This window comes from Schistocerca nitens, chromosome 7 (genome assembly GCF_023898315.1).
Source record: "Schistocerca nitens isolate TAMUIC-IGC-003100 chromosome 7, iqSchNite1.1, whole genome shotgun sequence".
Classification (NCBI taxonomy): domain Eukaryota; kingdom Metazoa; phylum Arthropoda; class Insecta; order Orthoptera; family Acrididae; genus Schistocerca; species Schistocerca nitens.
In genome coordinates, this window is record NC_064620.1 from 33,560,129 (window position 1) to 33,575,140 (window position 15,012).

Consider the following 15,012-nt stretch of genomic DNA (forward strand, 5'->3'; position numbering starts at 1 on the left):
ACAGGAGCTGCGTACGTCATCAGGGGTCGGATAAGTGTCATGTACATGGACCTCGACACCCTTCTGTTCAGTGTGCTACGCCTGTTGAGCATAGGATAGAGCTGTTTGAGCCTCGCGCTAGCTCGGTTGGTCATGTGTTGTATGTGGTCCCCCCAGAGTAATTTCCGGTCCAGCCAGACACCGAGGTATTTGACTTTCTCGCGGAAACGTATTGGACGTGCATTTAGGGTTATTGGTCTGCAGTAGCGGTGTTTGCGCAGTTGCTTCGGTCTTCTAGTGAACAGAACAGCTTCGCACTTATCAACGTTTAATCTAACACGCCATTTCTCCAACCAAGGCTCGGCCACTCTGAGTGCAGTCTGTAGGCGTGACGTAATGTTTGATGGTTTCCAATCTTGCGCAAGGATGGCTGTGTCATCCGCGTAGATTGCCATCATTGTGTTGTGTGTGATTGTGAGTTCGTTTATGTAGAGGTTAAACAGTAGGGGCCCTAGGATGCTTCCCTGGGGTACTCCCGCGTGTACACCGTGTCGTGTTGATTGTTTTCCCTGCACGTCAGTGTTGAAACTCCTGTCTGTGAGGTATGAGTGTATTAGACGCAGCAGCCCGTCGGGGAATCCCGCGTCGCTGAGTTTGCGGATGAGGCTGTTGTGCCATAGACGGTCGAAAGCCTTTTCGATGTCCAGGAACACTGCCCCTGTAGCTTTGTTTATGTTGAAGCCATGTGTTATATGTTCAACGACCTGCACGCCGCTGATCGCACTCGGGAGCCTCAGGCCACCAGTGCTCCACTGAAGCCAGGATGCCCTGTGGTTGAGATGAACTCGTCGCCGCGAGGTCAGCTGCCGACGCCTGCTGCGGCGGTGGCTGGGAAGCCGTCAGTCGCGATGTCCGTGAGGTCCCGTCATGGACGGACCACGCACCGTGTGGCCGGGTTGCCGTGAAGTCCGGGCGTCAGTCCCCGGCGGCGCCTGTGACCCAGACCGCGCTGCGGCCGGTCCTGTCGGAAGTTCTCGCTGTAGTTAGTCAGCCATGGTGCCGACCGAACTCGGGCCGACCTCCAGAGCTGAAGTTGACAGCTGGCAGCGAACGGATGACTCCTGCAAGCTGGAACAGACTTCCGGAATCGTCACCTATGAAGATTGAACATTTCGACAGGGACCACGTCCGTCCTCAGATCCGAGCTGCTTCGTAATGGCTTCTGTCTGTTGCTGCCTGCGGTCCACTATTTATATCCGGCAGGAGGACGTTTTTTACCCTCGGTGGTAGCTTTTTGTTATTACTCCCGCAGTATATTGCAGCATAACTTAGCATGCTGGCCTCACTTCTCCTTACTCAGCACTCTCCAGGCTTCGCTCAGCGCTCGGTCTGTGTACGTCCTTGCGTCAGGCTTTGGTAGACTGGTGCTGTTAGAAAGGCTATCTGTGCCTACCTACTTCGCAACGCCTCGGTCGCCGACATGCCTCCGTTTTGCCATTCTCCACTGCGTGAAGCAACGCTTACTACATGTGGCCGCAACATTATGTTGACAAAGTTGGAATAGCAGTAAAGAGCCAAGAACAACTGAAAAAAGTTATGAATGTGCTCAACAATTACGTCGCAATATCAGGTGCTAACGCTAAAATCCACTAGTCTTAGATTCTTATGTTAGGGAAGGATATCAGTTTAGCCAAAAAGTTCAAGAGACCGAGACGCTTAAAACTTTGGATATAAACATGTACACAACCTTAATAACCGGCTGAAAGTAATTGGAGAAAGTAGTTGTTATAGGGAAAATGAAAGAAAATGGCGACAGAGAGCTTATCTTACTCCAAAAAGAGACAGTTGTTAAAAATTTTATTTTTATTAAAATAAGGAAGGGGCAGAGACAATAAAACACCGAAACTAATCACGAATAGGATGAAATCAGGAGTAGGTTGGTTTATTTGGTTGGGTAATGTCTTCAAGGTAAAACTGTCAACATTGAGCTTTATCGCAGAGTGGTGGAAATAATAACTCTTCTTACTGCAGTACAGCATTTTGTGTGTCAAATATGAGCAGGTATGAGCGTGAACAAAAATTAAACTTGTTTTAGTGAGTAGAACAGACCAAAGATGTACACAGATATTGGAAACCGGAGAAAAGACAAAGACGCTATTCACTAACAGAACAAAATGCTATACTATGTCTGATGGAAAGCTGTATCGGCTACATCATAAGTTAAAATGTCGAAGAAGACATGTATCAGAGGTACTTAAAAGCTAGTTTACAATACATACCTTATTAAATAGTTATTATTTCAAGATTGAAGAGATGCTTGCATTCTCCTTACACATATTCTATTAAATTATTTTTGTTTATCTATATATTACATTACTTTAATCAACAGGAAGCATTTCAGTTTCTTTATATTTTCAGTATTAACATACAATTTTAATTTGCAATACTACGTCAAGAACAGAAACCGTAGACCCTAAGAAATACAGGAACGTAGTTATTGGACATTCATCGAACAGTGCAGATGGAGGAGATCTTGGAAAGAGAGGAGTTTCGGCGAATGTACCGACCTCCTTGTCCCCTCGACTTATATTCCATCGAGGTCGTGTGGGATGCGTTGGGACGACTGTTCCAGCACGTCCACATGTGTCCACGACCATTTAGCAGTTATCTGCGCACCCCTGAGGGAATGAAACGCTCTACCACAAGAACTCCTTACAAAACTTGTAGCCAGCGTGGAACATACGTTTAATACGTCCACGAGGGCTTCTAAATCAGCGCCAACAATCTGTGGAGGGGGGGGGGGCGAAAAAATTAAACAGAATATGTAAAACGTCTGTAGAGCAGTTACCTGTAGGAGGGAACAGTCCCAAGTTCGAGTCTTTGTACGGCATCCAAATATATTCTATTTGTTTCTAGATTGTTATAGACAATTTGAAATACTTTATGATCCTTTTTTCAACAAACTTATTGCTTTTGCGGAAACATAGTATTTCAAAAGTTGTTCATATTCAAAATATTTGTGTTTCAGGATGATCCAGTCATAAAATGCAACTGTCCCCAAAATCCAGTCCCATAATTTAGTAGCCTTCATTTTTCTATTTCATGAGAAAGAAGTATCTCTCTGCTAAAACAGTGTGTAACCTCCCCCTCACTTATCGACCTTAATGACAGTGAAAAATTAAACCGTGTGTACCTAATGGAAATTTGGGAAAAGCAAGCGTCACCGAGGTTAATTTGTCGGTAAAGAGGGAGGAAAGGGTTACATCTAAATGAAAGGAAAAATGCAAATGAAACTGGTGGAAATTAATTTTGAAATAGGGGTAAAGTTAATAAAGAAAGTAAATGTGCGGCCGTTACGTTAACAATCAACTAGCGGTAATTAGATATTTGATATTTGGGGGAAATTACGGTCGCCAGTCCTAAGGACAATTACTATAGTAACTGAAAAAGAAAGATTATTACACGTATAATTAGCACTAGAAGCGTGGCAACTGAAGGTTGACAAGTGTAGTGTGAAAACTGAAAGTTTGTGAGAAGTAATAAATTTCGCTACACTTAATTTAGCAAAAGAATTAATAAAACCGGAAAATCGAAAGTTAATTTAGTGACTGAAGTTAATAGTGAGGTTTCTTTCTGAAGCTCATCGAAATTCAGTAAAATACGGTTAGTCTTGGACTACCTCAACAATCATTTCAAAAGCTACTTGAATCTACGTAATTTAGAAATAAGAGATTTAACTTTGAACTTGAACTAAATGATTCTGAACAATTAACAATAGTAAAATTTAATACGTACAAAGCTGAGCTGCAGTCACAGGTAAGCTGAAATATGGTAACAAAAATAGCACTCTAATTTGTGCTTGTGTAATCTAAGTATTGTAGCCAGCTATGAATACTTTAACTGAACTTTGAAATTAAAGCAGTGAAATGGAATTATGCTGGCGTTTGAATTTCAACGACACTCGGGTTCATTTCGGAAAAGGAAGGGACCCTGCTTGGTAATGCAATTGGGACAATGAGCAACAAAGGTTCATGCTAAGTTGCTGTAATTTTGTGATGCAACAATTTTAAAAGTTTGAAAAGCTGAGGTCTGCCATACAGTTCTGAAACTTTACGTGCTTCCAGTCTTCCTTGTTGGTTGATTGAAGGTTTGAAGTCGTCGATCGAGGAGGTGGCGACAGTCACTCATTGTCGGCCGTCGCTGTTGCAGAAGCTGGATGCTGGCGCGCCTTCTTCTCGACACGGTCACCAGGCGAAACGGGCTCTTGATGTGCGCCAGCTAATGCTTCCCGTCCGCGACACCATGTCAGGAACTATAATCGCAAGTCGAGCGCAATTACATGCTTCCAAACCCCGAAAGCGCGGCAACTCCCGGGAGCTTCACACAACACATCTGCTCCACTCGCTACTCCCGCCAGACTCTCTCATGCTCTGCCCGCGCTCCACGCGGCAGAGTTAACACTACCAAAGATCCTAAACACTTTGGTTCTCCACACGACCTATCGATGTATTCGTTCGATAGCATAGTTTTCCCTAGGCCAGACCCAGAGTAAAAATACAAATAATCTTTACACAACAAACCAATTATACATCGACATAAATGCATATAATGTATATACAAATAGTAAAACAATTACAATATACAAAGACACAGAAACGTCATATATTCAGGTAACAAAACAAGGAAAAAAAATTATAGTACGATAGATGGAAATACGAGGATATGCATTTCCGGCGTTACTAGTGTGATAATTTGTTAACTAATCCGGCTAAAAAATTTCGCCTTCCAGGAAGGCTGGCGATGTTTGTGAATACCTGAACTTTAAATTGCTCTCCCGTGCAACAGAACAAGTGATTTTTCCATTTTTTGATTAGAAAACGGTGAAACGCATTAGCTTCACTGCCTATTTTATCTCTGTCCCTTTTAATTTTTCGTTATTTTATATTTACATGTAAAATAGAAAAACTTAACGCGTTTGTAGTATCATGGTAGTACACGGGTCTATAAATCGGCATTGCGCACTTCATCATTTCAGACACGATTCTGTTAGTTAGTTTCCGCCACTCAGACAGTATAGTTACTATGTGAACATCTATAGTATGACACTATTACGTAGGGACGATATGTTTGTTAAGCCATACTTCTATTATACGAAGTGCCGGCGTCTAATGTACACTGCCGTGCAAAATTTAAAAACGAAGGTAACTTCCGCAGGATACACTATGTGACCAAAAGTATCCGGACATCCCCAAAAACCTATTTTTTTTCATACTAGGTGCATTGTGCTCCTACCTACTGCCAGGTACTCCACATCAGCGACCTCAGTGGTCATTAGACATTCTCAGAGAGCAGAATGGGGCCCTCCGCGAAACTCGCGGACTTCGATCGTGGTCAGGTGATTGGGTGTCACTTGTGTCGTACGTCTGTACGCGAGGTTTCCACTCTCCTAAACATCACTTTGTCCACTGTTTCCGATGTGATAGTGAAGTGGAAACGTGGAGGGACACGTACAGCACAAAAGTGTACAGGTCGACCTCGTCTGTTGACTGACAGAGACCGCCGACACTTGAAGAGGGTCGTAGATTAGATTAGATTAGATTAGATTAATACTAGTTCCATGGATCATGAATACGATATTTCGTAATGATGTGGAACGAGTCGAATTTTCCAATACATGACATAATTAGGTTAATTTAACAACATACTTAAGTTAATATAACAACTTTATTTTATTGTGTTTTTTTGTTTTTCTTTATTTTTTTTTTCTTAATTTATATCTAAAAATTCCTGTATGGAGTAGAAGGAGTTGTCATTCAGAAATTCTTTTAATTTCTTCTTAAATACTTGTTGGTTACCTGTCAGACCTATGATACTATTTGGTAAGTGACCAAAGACTTTAGTGCCAGTATAATTCACCCCTTTCTGTGCCAAAGTTAGATTTAATCTTGAATAGTGAAGATCATCCTTTCTCCTAGTATTGTAGTTATGCACACTGCTATTACTTTTGAATTGGGTTTGGTTGTTAATAACAAATTTCATAAGAGAGTATATATACTGAGAAGCTACTGTGAATATCCCTAGATCCTTAAATAAATGTCTGCAGGATGATCTTGGGTGGACTCCAGCTATTATTCTGATTACACGCTTTTGTGCAATAAATACTTTAGTCCTCAGTGATGAATTACCCCAAAATATGATGCCATATGAAAGCAATGAGTGAAAATAGGCGTAGTAAGCTAATTTACTAAGATGTTTATCACCAAAACTTGCAATGACCCTTATTGCATAAGTAGCTGAACTCAAACGTTTCAGCAGATCATCAATGTGTTTCTTCCAATTTAATCTCTCATCAATGGACGCACCTAAAAATTTGCAATATTCTACCTTAGCTATATGCTTCTCATTAAGGTCTATATTTATTAATGGCATCATACCATTCACTGTACGGAACTGTATGTACTGTGTCTTATCAAAATTCAGTGAGAGTCCGTTTACAAGGAACCACTTAGTAATTTTCTGAAAGACAGTATTGACAATTTCATCAGTTAATTCTTGTTTGTCAGGTGTGATTACTATACTTGTATCATCAGCAAAGAGAACTAACTTTGCCTCTTCATGAATATAGAATGGCAAGTCATTAATATATAATAAGAACAACAAAGGACTCAAGACTGACCCTTGTGGAACCCCATTCTTGATAGTTCCCCAGTTTGAGGAATGTGCTGATCTTTGCATGTTATGAGAACTACTTATTTCAACTTTCTGCACTCTTCCAGTTAGGTACGAATTAAACCATTTGTGCACTGTCCCACTCATGCCACAATACTTGAGCTTGTCTAGCAGAATTTCATGATTTACACAATCAAAAGCCTTTGAGAGATCACAAAAAATCCCAATGGGTGGTGTTCGGTTATTCAGATCATTCAAAATTTGACTGGTGAAAGCATATATGGCATTTTCTGTTGAAAAACCTTTCTGGAAACCAAATTGACATTTTGTTAGTACTTCATTTTTACAGATATGTGAAGCTACTCTTGAATACATGTGTAACAGGTAGACATCTGTCCAGATCATCACACTGGAATTCCAAATGGCATCAGGATCCACTGCAAGTACTATTACAGTTAGGGAGGAGGTGAGAAAACTTGGATTTCATGGTCCAACAGCTGCTTATAAGCCACACATTACGCCGATAAATGCCAAACGACACCTCGCTTGGTGTAAGTAGCGTAAACATTGGACGACTGCACAGCGGGAAAACTTTGTGTAGAGTGATGAATCATGATACACAGTGTGGCGATCCGATGGCAGGGTGCGAGTATGGAGAACGCAGAGTGAACGTCATCTGCCTGCTTGTGTGGTGCCAAAAGTAAAATTCGGACGCGCTGGTGTTATGCTGTGGCCGTATTTTTCATGGAGGGGGCTTGCACCCCTTGTTGCTTTGCGTGGCATTATCACAGCACATGCCTACATTGATGTTTTAAACACCTTCTTGCTTCCTACTGTTGAAGAGCAATTCGGGGATGGCGATAGCATCTTTCAACGCGTTCGAGCACCTGTTAATAATACACTACCTGTGGCGAAGTGGTTACACGACAATAACGTCCCTGTAATGGACTGGCCTCCACAGAGTCCTGACCTGATTCCTACAGAATACTTTTGGGATGTTTTGGAACGTCAGCTTCGTGCCAGGCCGCACCGACCGACATCAATACCTCTCCTCAGTGAAGCACTCCTTAAAGAAATGGCTGCCACTCCCCAAGAAACCTTCCAGCATCCGATTGAACTTATGCCTGAGCGATTGGAACTGCTAAGGGTGGGCCAACACCATGTTAAATTCCAGCATTACTAATGGAGGGCGCCAAGAACTTGTAAGTCCGGATACTTCTGATCACATAGTTTATGTCACTGCCAAGTAACATGGCTCCATGAAACTTGCAACATAAATAGAAGGAAATGCTGTACCAAAGGTAACGGAAAGAAATACGAAATGGGACGAACACAAATGACTCTTCAGTTAAAGACAATAACTACACTGATGTTCTGCAATTTTTGGTGATCCCTTGGACATACGAGAAAGCGGGGAATGGTTTTTAATATTGTTTGAGGTCACCACGGGTGATAATATGTGCTCTGCAAGGTGCTCCCATGCTAACCTCAATGTTCGTAAGGAGCTCTGTTTATGCTCTATGCACCACCGCAAATCTCTGGACACGGCACTCTCAAGGCGAACACAATACTGTGCTCTTTCTCCATGCGCCTCTTTTCAGGGATGCATTTGGTTCTCACTTCTTTTATGTGGAGAACAATGCACGATCGCTTCGAAAAGCTCAGTTGGAGGAGCTATTTCAACTAGAGGATGTTCGGAGAATGGAATGACCTTCCCGTTCCCACGACCAATCCCATCGAGTACGTGATGGATGCTCTGGGGAGGACTACTGCATCACGTTATCACGCACAAACAACTTTTCAGTTGTTGTCAGTCGTCCTAGTGCAGGAGTGGAACACCCTACCACGATATCTACTCAGTAATCTTGTGGCCAGTATGGGAGCAATTCGCACAGTATGCACTGCTGTGCATGGTGATCATGCACCTTATTAAGACCCATGTTCCGCCTTTAGCAGTGTCCAGGGAACAATCATAAAGGGCGGTCACTTCGGTGTAATTAATGTGACTGAATAAAAGTGTCATTTCTGCTCGTCTCATTGGCTATTTCTTTCAGCTACCTTCTTTTCTATGATTTAATAGTTCTCTCTGTGATGTGTAAGTTTCACTGAACTATGTTACAGTGTATTATCCGTCAAAATTACTTAATGCAAGCTGATCATCGTAATTTCAAAGTAACTAATGATATGAAAGAAGCAAGTGAACCTTACTGTGTTATTATATTGGTTCAAATGGCCCTGAGCACTATGGGACTCAACATCTTAGGTCATAAGTCCCCTAGAACTTAGAACTACTTAAACCTAACTAACCTAAGGACATCACACACACCCATGCCCGAAGCAGGATTCGAACCTGCGACCGTAGCGTTATTATATTAAGTCATTATTTACGTGATAAGAACATATTAACTAGCGGGTGAAGACTGGTGAAGACAGACATCCACGACATTTATGTGACAAAGTAAGGTGGATAACTTTACGTTCTGTGAGCAGTTGCACCACACTGAAGTGCTAACTAGTTTCACCATGGACTTGTTTCCAAGGTCGCCTTTAGATTTGCTAAAGCGGGTACTTAACGGGCTTTCCGGACTGTCAATAGTCGCTCTCTAATCTCGTCTGGCAGTCTGGTGATGACTCACGCCACTAGCTCCTCAGGTTTAGGATGGTTGGTCGGAAAGTAGTTAAAGTGTTATTGTTTCTTGCAATTCCCCAATCCCGCAATATATCGAACCGTTCGGCGTGTTGTCTGAAATACGACCATAAAGTTTGCAGGAAGTTATTACACTGAATGCAGGAATACTGCCTCCTCCAAATACAACGAGAGCGTGCTTGTACTGTAATATGCTGCCTACACAGGTAACAAATAGTCTTTCACTACAGTGGTTTTGCTCAGTCCATCGAAACGTCTGATGGAAAGAGCTGGATGCAATTTTCCTGATGGACGATATGGACGTGTTTCTCCCAGGGGTAGAAGCGTCGATAGGCTTTTCACGTAATCATTCTCGCCCCTCCTTACTTTTCGTACCTGACTTTGGGAGACGGCGTACCGATCAGTTAGTTAATGGTCTTTTTGCGCTATTTCTTCAACCATTCTCGTTAAAGGTATTAAACTTGTGGTAACTCAATTTTGTACTATTTCTTCGATTTTTACATTTATTGTAAAAAATTAATTTGTCATAAGCTCCTTATGGGCTGCTTGGAAGAAAACTTTATCGTTAGCGACAGTGCAAGTGTGTTCATTTTCCTGGCAGTACTGTATTCAAACCGGTTTGTACCAATTGACAAGTCGTCGCACGACTACTGACGTACCAGTTGACAAGTCGTCGCACGACTACTGACGTACGACACCATATACTGAAGTGCTACTTCTTTAACCTTTGACTTTTGAACTATTTCATCCACGAGTTCTTCTCTTGTGGCCTACCTATTCATCTCGCTGTAGCAATTGCACCATCTTTCGTCAATTTTTTTGGATATAATACAATCTTTGTCTTTTCCTGGCAGTTTTTACTGTCCACAGACCCCATGAGTACTATGGAAATTATTCCCTGATATCTTCATACAAGTGCTATAATTCTGTCTAACTTTCTTGTCAGTCTTTTCCCCAATTACGTTCCTTTCTTCCCCAATTCTGCCGAGAACCTCCTCATTCGTAATGTTATAATTCCACATACGTTTCAACATGCTGTTAGTTGGTTGTTTTTTTCACTGCAGTACCCCATCGAGCCATACCGTTTAGTTTGTTGACACAGCTTCTAATAACAAGCGACTTATTCTGATTCTGCTTTGTGTTCTTTAGTTTAATTTTTTTTAATTTCTGGCGTGTTTGTGTTTTTACCAGTCACAGTTGCACGTTTTGATAGCTTTCTAGTGTGTACTTCAACCATATTTAGTATGGATAGGGACTATGACTGCTGTGGTCAGAAGCGCGGAGTGGCCGCGCGGTTAGAGGTGCCATGTCACTAATCGGAGTGGCCACGCGGTTAGAGGTGCCATGTCACTAACCGTGCTGCCCCTCCCGCCCGAGGTTCGAGTCCCCCCTCGGGCATGGGTGTGGGTGTTGCCATTAGCTTTAAGTTACTTTAAGTAGTGTGTAGGTCTAAGGACCGATGACCTAAGCAATTTGGTCCGTTAGAAATTCACACACATTTGAACATTTGAACTGCTGTGATCAGATGCAAGCTGAGTATGTGACCCTTTGCTCACAGCGCCAGGCGGTGTTGGCTTCGTTCACGCATTTTGAGGCTGTTGCCAATGAGCGTCACTGTGGGGAGCTTGATGTGGTGATCCAGTGGACATTGTGAAACAGCAGCCATTGTCGTTTCAGTTAATTTTTGTATTAATTTTGTGGCTATTGCATTATTGGACTCGAATATGTGCGCTTTGCTTGTAAAAAAATGCTTCGTTATAAAATAAAGTTGACCATGTGCCTAATATCAATACACGTCATTCATACATTTCAAATATTAAAGTTATTCACACGAAAAATGGAAAGTTCGTTTTGAAATAAAACAGAACAATATAAATTACTATGTTTTATTTTTCCCTTAGTACCTAATGTACTTCCCCAACAATGATCAAGCTCATCCATTCTCGTTTTTATAGTTATGCTTGTTTCATATTCACAATGAAGTAATCACTGCCGTATTACGTTGGCACACTAATTAAACAGATTATCACTGGTCACGGTAGATGTTACATTTACGTCCTAGCATCACTATATTTCTCCACGAGAATTACTGATTCGCAAACACGACACTGTTTCAAACATAAATCTCATAACTAATTCCGTGCGCCTTTCCGAGAAATAACTGAATTACTGAAACACTTTCCTTCCACGATGGGACATGCATTTTTAACTCTTAATTATCTTTCTACCAATTCCTCATACTATTTATCCATGACGTCGATGGGTGCGACCGCTTTCTACGGTAGCTCAACGACGACTCTCCATTTACACCGCAAACAGGCAACCTACCACTAGCGCTGGGACATTGTTGTGATACAGCAAGACATTGCTCCCTCCATGGAAAAGACGCGCTCTACTTCCATAGATCCAGAAGCCATTGATAAATAAGGAGTACAATATCGATATGTTACAAGATCAAATAGCATGTGCCATATGTCCCCCAATCGATACATTACTGTGGCTGCCCAGGGTACTGTACGGGCTGAGGGTGACCCAGGGTTGAGTGGGAGGTCGTTCCAAGGTATGGCAAACAGCGGAAGACTTTTCGAGGGCTGATCGAAGGGTCTCCGCAGTTTGCCTACCGAAAAGATTTCATGCGCTATATGTGTCAAATAATGATCCTCAACCAGAAATGTTACAGGCCCCCTGCCTGATCTACATAAACGACTCAGGAGGCAATCTGAGCAGTCCTCTGACATTGTTTTTGTATATAATGCTGTCATTTACCGTCTTATGAGCAAAACAAATTGCTTAGGAGTAAGGTAATTTGTGCGAATTTACGTAGCTGATACAAAAAATAGCCGTGAAGTGGCAACTACAAGAATTTAATGAAAGTGCTATTTATCTTTGCAGTTACCGCTAAATTAAAATGTCACTGAAGTTAAATAAGATAGTTAAAATGCAAACATTCACTGAAGTTAAATAATATAGTAAAAATGCAAACTATGTGAGTTATTTCCATCGTACTGTGCCGTTTGATATTGGCAATGTTCAAATAAAACGATGCAGCCATGGAAATGTCCGACAACAATCAGTCACACTGTATTGTGCGTTCTGATACTCTGAAAAAAAAGATAATTCCTTAGTTACCTAAGGTACAGAGATACTAAAGATACATAAATAAATATTTTAAGAGCAAGTGCACACATATATTTTGAAAGGTGGCTGCACTGAGCCACAGCGCCAGAGATCGCGCTAGAGAGTATTGTTCTGCTGCCTCCACTGGCAGTGATTATTGAGATCTCGTAGTGGGCAGTGCTTGGGGAGAGCTCGTGGTAGTCAGTGCTGAGATGTCGTAGTGAGGAGTGTTTGTTGAGATGAGCTAGTAGGCAGTGCTTGCTGAGATGTGATACTGAAAAGTTATTGTTGAGATGTGATAGTAGCGAGTCGGTGTGGAGAGATTGTAATGTCTAGAGTGCCTTTCATCAATATAAATTAAGGTAACAAACTACTTTTCTTTTCGTTCTCATTATTTCAATGTCCTGAATAATGCGTCATTACAGGTTCAGTCAACAAAGCATCTGGCTTGTGTTCTTGTATTAGAGTGTAATTCTGGTTTTCTTGAGTAATTATGGTATTTCTATTTTCTTTAATTAATTCAGTATAAATGATATTTAAAATTTCTTGTGTTATTGAGGAAGAACCGTGCCAGATGCGTACGTTGAGTCATACTTCCACACACAGAACAGTTATACTTGTGCTTTGGTTTCGTAGGTTTTATAGTTGCTGGGGACTTAATTAACTAATTGTGTTAATGAAAATTTCCATTTCATTCTTGTTATTGTTCTATGCAGTCAGATAGCGTAATAATACTAGTCAGGGCCAACCGTTTACGAGACTTCGTAACCGAACAGACAGCTACTGAATCAAAAAATTAAAATTATTTGCATTCTATTTTAATTAAGCCCCCATGCACGTGGCGACCCTGCCAGGATTCGAACCTGGAATCTTCTGATTGTAAAAATAGTAGACAGTAGTATTGTTGTAGTAATTTGTAGTTTAGCAATTGTAGTCTATTTTGCATGTGTAGATTTGGTAATTGTCATTCTTCTAATGGTATTTTTTTTTTGCAAAATTTCATTTCTGTTGTCTTGTCTACGGGTTTGACAATTAGTGCAATTATTTCAATTGTTCGATTAATCGTGTTTGAGGGAAACATTTCGTGTGAATGGTATTGTTGGAGATAAAGTGTCATTGTGTGTAATTTCATATAGTGACGAGTTTTGTATGTTTTGTAAATGATTACGCGGTCGATGAAAAAGGCAAAAATGATGGACAGTGAGAATGACGAAATTGTTGACATGGCGAACTCGCCAACACAGGACAACAGTATGATGAATAATGGAGTGGAAAACAATTTAATAAGTCGGGAAAATAGTCCGGAACCATTTCAAAATTTTTCTCAATCAGGAAATTCACAGAATACGAGATTAACGATAGAAGAGTCTGAAATAGTATCGAACACAGATAGCTTTACAGCTATGACGAAGGAAACTGGTTTTGCGGGAAATGTTAGGGGCGAAAGGAGTTTCGAATCAGTTACTATGGAGCAGTTGATGAGTGCTATATTAAAAATGGAAACACGGTTTGGATCTGAATTAAAAACACAGAGGGGAACAATGGAATCACTGGGATCAGAAATAGGAACAATTAAAACAGAGATGGGAACTTTACGATCTGAATTAAAAACTGATATGGGAACAATGGAAACACGGTTTGGATCTGAATTAAAAACACAGATGGGAACAATGGAAACACTGTTAGACTCACGAATAGGGACATGTTTCAAAAACATGAAAGATGAATTAAAGAAAGAAATCAGAGAAGAAGTACAACCGATTTTGAATGCTCACAATAATAGATTAATTGCAGTAGAGATTATACAAAGGGAACAGGATAAAGAACAGGAGGAAAGAGATCGCGTGATAGTACAAAAATTTACAACGTGCACATGATAAGGAAGAAATATTTGAGAGAATCGAAGAATCCGTACCAAGTGACAGAATAAATAATCTAACACAACAATATGAACAGTTAACTACCAAATGTGTCAATACTGAAACCCGAGTCGCGACACTTACGGAAGACGTAAGTAAACAGAAAGAAAAAATAGGTGACTTATCGGAAAGAGTTGAGGAGATTTCAGATAAATTGACAAGTCTTAGTTTAAATGGGGATAGAGATTCAGATGATACAGCTCCATTACCATTTGCAGAAACCGAAGAGTACCAGAACATAAGTAAGCATGTTGAAAATCAGGGAAAATTTAATGAACGCGTTAAAAGGGAAGTTGAGGCATTACGAAAGCAAGTCAAACAAATTGAAGGCGAAATCGTAGGAAAGGACAGCAAAAGAAATTTGGAATCACAGTTAGCGGAGGGGTTTGAAGAAAATAATTTGTTTCATTAACGGGATGCAACAAGGGAGCGCCAGGCGCGCGAACTTGACAATAATCAACATTGGGACTGGGACAGACGCGGTAGGTCTTTGTCGCCACGAGGCGAAAACTTTGACTATAAACACTTTTTGACTGTTCGGAAATTTAAGATATTTCGCAATTCTAAGAATGACATACATCCATGTGCATGGTTAGATCAATTTATGTACGCACTTCCGCCAGATGTGCCACTAAGTCACAAACTTGAAATTATGTGCGGCTATTAAGGTCCTCAGGGGAT